The following is a 5,796-nucleotide window of genomic DNA, read 5'->3' on the forward strand; positions in this document are numbered from 1 at the left end:
TCGGAGCTCTGTCCTGGTGAAGAAGTTGCAGAATAGGAAGGGAATCGAGACGCATCTCCACCAAGTTGTTAGGTAGAAAAGCGAGACAGGTGTAGCCAATGGAGGTAAGGTTCTTTATAAGCAGCCGGAAAGGATGGAGGCCGAGACCAGAATGAATTGGGCGCGGTCTCGCGCGATGATTAGAGCGATGGGGATGATTGGGATCGGTGATCTTCCTCCTCACAATATACGTTTCAGCCCAAGAATCCCGTCGGACAACTCTGAGCGTAGACCGGAGAGTCCTTACAGCCCTTCGTTTCTACGCTACTGGAGCTTTCCTTGGAAACATTGGGAATGAGGGAACGATCGCCTGCAGCAAGCGTGCAGTATCATAGCGCTGTCCATGAAGTAGGTGAAGTCATCTTGAAGTACCTTGCGCCCAAGTACATGAGATTTCCCCCAACACCTGAGGCAAAGCTAGAAGTGAAACGTGGCTTTTATGAACTGGCAGGCTTCCCAGGCTGTGTCGGTATGTGACCACCTATGATAGCGGCATATACGTATGCATGATATACATTAAGAGATGAAAAGGCTAATGCACAGAGCTAATGCTGTGTTATCTTACGTGTTTTCAATCCACTGGTTTTCGGTGCAGAGACGGTTCATGCGACACAAGGATCTATCCCAGGCGGAAATTTGAACTGGAATCCCAAGTGGATCCACTTGACTACCGAAATGGTTTGAAGTGGACTGAACTGGTCCCACTTCAGAGTCAAGTGTTCCAGTAAGGAACCACTAAGCATGCTTAGTGGTTCCCAACTGGTTCCTTTCCAGCCCCAAGTGGATACCACGAAGGAATGAAGTGGTTCCATTTTGCCAGCAAGTAGACTTGACAATGTCCACTTTAATTCAATATGGTTACATTTTGGTGATAAAGCGAAAATTAAAGTGGGTTAGACGGGCCCACTTGGGGTCTGATATGAGGAACACTGAAACCACTTTGACAACAATCTTGGAGAAAGTGGGAGCATTACTGTCTGGTGGCATCGCCATCGCTAGCGACAGAATGAAATGGAGACCATCCAATCCGATCCAATCCGTGTCGTTCAGTTGAACCGTTGTGTTTTGCGGTTATGACGTGAACGGGAACGCTGCATTCAATTTTATGGACTACTGGATCCGATCACAAGTAATTACAAGGTAAGGCGACTACTTTTGTTGTTGTGTCAATCAACATGCACTTTGTAGACCTGGTAAGGCCATTTCATTCGAGCTTGAGAGTGCGTAGAACGTTGTTGTGTTGTGTGGTAATGACAAGATCTAGACCGCAAAGACTACATAATCCAAGATGTGTATTGAAACGAATATGTTGCGATATAAACCTGATGAAAAGGTGAATGAAGGATAACATGCATGCTTTACTATCGGCAGTTTAATTATGCGAGCCGTCACACTCGATCATCGATAAGGAGTGCAGGTTTTTACTGGACCTAGTTAGCGTTGCGAGTTTTGTATTAGAATTGGTTATGTGCTTTGAATCTGTGGTATTACAGCTGTTTTATTGTAGTGCACTTTTTTTTTTTCATCTGCATTGCTTCCCGTCCCTGCTGTTTATCAACGGGTTTTATCGCGTATATTTTTGTGCGTCGGTTCATCCCGAATTCCTTGTAGCAAACAGAGATAAGTCATGGTTGGATAGGAGTGCAACCTTTTATATTCTTTTGATGATTAAACTATTACCAGTCCAGCGTGCGTGTTGTCCTCGTTCATGTCTTTTCATCGCTGGTTTATATCGGTAATACCATGTACGAACTTCATATACCATTCTGTAAAATAATAATCTGCATTGTCCCTGATAATGTAACAATCAACCAATGTAATGCCAGTTTTGAATTTTATAGCGGGCTGAGATGAGTGAATGGCCTTTTGCATAAACGCTAGGTTAGCGAGCATTGAGTTGTGAAATAAATTTTCTGCCCTTTTTACCTCGACAGAAAGCCTAAGGTACTCTGGGCTGGCCTGGACAAGAAAATGGTTGCCAGAAGGAAGACAGATGTCTCAAGAGCAGTTAACCAGATGTGTAAGCTTCATTATATGGTGTACCAAGTTTGTTAAACTTTGTAATGTTTCAAGTTTTGCTGCATTCTTGTTTCTTTTGACACCATAAGTTCCCCCTCTGTTGGCAACAAATAAAAGTGTGCCCTGTGTTGGCATGCAATGCCCATTACTAAGGACAGGTGAAAATTTTGTCCAAAGGTCGTAGACTCAAAACTTACACTTCAAACTTTACTGCACTTGAAGTGAATTAAATGCGAGACTTTGCAAGGATTTGAGAAAAATTAGGTGAGCATCATACCAAGCACGAACCGCCCCTCGATACCGAATACAATGCTCGCGTTCATTTTGCACGTGTAATTAGTTTCTAAATGATGACAATTGCAAACCGAAACAGAAATGCGAAGAGCAGAAAACAGAGCTCCATACTGCGGCGGTTCGTCCGGAGGCGGATACCGTGACGTCACCCAGCATTGTTGTCTGCTTCAAAACCTGCATTCTCCCTTGCCAGATGATGTCAGCAGCGTGTTGCTTTCAGTGACCTCTCGCTTAACAGAGGCGAAGCACTTGCTTCATAATAAATTTGTTTGAATAAAATCTGTGTAGTTCGGGAACGAGCTATGTCGTACACATGTTCCTGATATCCCAAACGTTACGGCTATACCATAACCTTTGTGGTGATTTTGTTGCGGAACCCTACTTTCAGAATAAACGTCTAAAGAACAAATATGCATGTGCACACAGCAATTGATACACTTTTATAGGTTGCCACCATGTACTCTTTGCTTGAAAGATTTGTGGTGACATGTCGTGTTATTTTGATGGACATTTTTTGTAGCTTCACGCACAAACTGTATTGCGCACTATACTGTATTCAACTTAAGAGTGGAAAGGAAATCTAGTCCGTCAGCTCTCCAAATATGAGTGCGCCACGGATAGAAACGCTGGACACAGTGAGGTCACGCTCCCTGCTTGCGCCAGATAATATAATCCATCATACTCACTACACTGCAGTGTTTCTCCTGGCACACTCGTATGTTGTTGACATACTAGATTCCATTTCCTTCTTATGTTGAAGACTGCTGTAGAGTGTGGAGGGAAACCAATCTTTCTACTTTTTTATGTGTCATTCTTGGCGAGATTAATCCCTTGAATACATGTATCCGTCGGGCTCTGACATCAGAGCTCCGGTCACTGCTGTCTGTTAGCATGTGACGTCTCTCACGCTTCCTCATTGGCAGAAATGCCTACCGTGACTCATTTGCAACTGGGACCTGTCCGAATAGCGAACATCTGTCAGGTACATGATACCATGGTAGCTCTGCCCGTTGGCTTTTGTGTGAACTACCGCCTTTTAAATTAGATCGTAGCAGTGAATATCAAAACTTCTCAAGCTTCGATATTCTTGATGCTGTTTTTCTTTGTCTATTACTCCCTTTGCTGTAATACTGGATGACATCAGTGCAAATAAGTGAATAAGTGCATTTGACATTTTTCCGTGACAGCTTGAAATGAATTGTTGCAGTTCATTTAGTATCTGTTTCTGTCTTTGTACTTCAGTGCTGTTTTACATTGCTTCAAAACCAGCTGTGAGTGTAAAAATGAGAAATAAAAGTGCTATGCAGTTAAATACGCGTCTGTGTCTGACTATAAGTGGGCTACGGAAGTGGAACCACCTGCAAGTGGTTCATCAAAGTGGGAAAGGTTTCATAAACCACTTGCAAGTGGTTCCACTTGCAGAAAATTTCCGCCTGGGATGTCAGTCACTACGTGCACTGTGACTTGTAATGTAGTACAGTGTACATGCAGTACTGATGAGTTAGGAGTGATCACATATAGTTCGTGTTGATTGTCAATTCAAATGTGTTGCCTGCGAGATATCTCTAAATGTGTGTTCATGATCCCAGGGGCTATCGACGGTACGCAGGTACCAATTTTGCAGCCAAGCATTTTCGACCCGAGAGTTGTCGATGGCAATTACTATCGCAATAAAGGCTACAATTCCATCAACGTCTTAATTGTACGTGCCTTTTCTGCTCAAAATTTCAGTACCGTCCATGCAACAATACAAAGCACAATTGCCCTATGTCTCTCTCTCTCTCTCGTCCAATAATGCTGTCTGTCCATTAATGCTGCATTTTGTCTGTCCACGAAGGACACGTACAATGAGGTTGTCATTAAACATCTTTTCATTTACTCAGCTTTGTGACGCCTCCATGCGAATCCTCTTCTTGAACGCCAGGTTCCCTGGTTCATGCCATGACCCAGCTGTATGGGCTGCCTGCAACCTGCGGCAAGCCACCTCAACCGTATTTGAAGAAGGAGGGTGGCTAGTTGGTAGGATGCATTTACCTCTGTATAATGTAACTTGTACTCCTACAGTACACAGTGCATTACACTTCACATTCAATTCATTTCAGCAATCAGCACGTGAACTAAGCAACTGTGTTCCATTAATTAATATACATTACATTAAATTAAGTAATGAATTAATTAACATGAATCTATTACACTGTTGCAAGTTGTAGAAAAGAACATGTACCTTGCTAACTATCAGTCGTGGAGCTCTGTTCCACTTTATTGTGTTACTGTATAAAGAGATAAATTATTGTGTCGGATGCAACTAAGAATATTTATATTTTCATACATATTTATTTACATTATCTATTTGCACAAATTTCAGTATTATCTACAGCACATTGTCAAGATGAATATATACACACATGTAAACTCCTCCCACTTCTTCCTGCTCTCGTTTCCCTATCCATTTTGCTGAATGTCAGTTATAGGATAGCCACAACTGTTTTATGGCACTAACGCCAAATGAACAGATACAACTACCTTTAAGGGCTACGTTGTCGATTTTCAAGAGTATGACTACAACTTTACAACCATTTACAGGCCACCAACCATGACAGTGGCTACCTCCTCCAACCTTGGCTGATGACACCAGTCCGCACACCAACGACACAAGAAGAAAAAGACTACAATGATTCACACAGCAGGACCCGCGTGTGCATTGAACAATGCTTTGGGTTGTGGAAGATGCGGTTCCGGTGCCTACAGTGGTACCGCACGCTGCACTTTGCTCCTGATCGAAGCTGCAGAATCATTAATGCCTGTGCTGTGCTTCATAATATGTGTTTGGCGTACAACACTCGGGAACCTCTCGATGATACAGATGAAGGTGATGGGCCAAGTGGGGAAGAGGTGGAACGTGGAGCAGCAGTGGAGCAGCAGGGGAGGCAGAGGAGGAGGGAGCACAGGAAGAGGGAGAGCATGACCCTCAGCCTATGAGAAATCGTGCAGCACAACTTAAAAGCCAGCTCATTGCGCATGGTTTTAGAAGAAGAGGATAACCTACCTCATAGACTGGCATTTCGCCTGTCTCTCTCCAGATGATAAGCAAAATATTCGCTCACAGGAGTGAGGAGCTGCAAGTGATAAGCAAGTTGTGATATGTGCAGAGACTGGACATTTTGTCATTCATAAAAAGGCAACTGAGGCACAGCTGTGCTGTAGATTTTTTTATATATAGTTTTCTAGCCAAGTCAACCCCTATTTATTTGGGCTTTACAGATATGGATTCAGCACTACACAGACAAACAGCATGGTGATAGATTCTAGTCCATACAATTTGCCTTCATTCATCCGGGCCTGAGTTTCATGATCAGAATAATGATTTTCTGAAAATGCTTAGGAGATTGCCCAACAGCTGCCTTCACAAATCCGGATTCGAGGGCTTAGTACAAAGTGTGCTAC

At 43.2% G+C, this 5,796-nt stretch overlaps 1 long non-coding RNA gene across 2 annotated transcripts; it reads left to right on the plus strand.

Moving 5' to 3' along the window:
* Positions 1-343: 343 nt before the first annotated feature.
* LOC135393106 (uncharacterized) lies at positions 344-5,406 on the plus strand. Of its 2 annotated transcripts, none has more exons than XR_010422451.1 (3): positions 344-508; positions 4,236-4,371; positions 4,936-5,406. It is a non-coding gene; the product is annotated as an uncharacterized LOC135393106 (long non-coding RNA). The 2 variants fall into 2 exon arrangements; XR_010422452.1 differs by lacking the exon at positions 344-508 and adding an exon at positions 1,785-2,059.
* The last annotated feature ends 390 nt before the right edge of the window (positions 5,407-5,796 follow it).

This window comes from Ornithodoros turicata, chromosome 4, assembly GCF_037126465.1.
Source record: "Ornithodoros turicata isolate Travis chromosome 4, ASM3712646v1, whole genome shotgun sequence".
Classification (NCBI taxonomy): Eukaryota; Metazoa; Arthropoda; class Arachnida; order Ixodida; family Argasidae; genus Ornithodoros; species Ornithodoros turicata.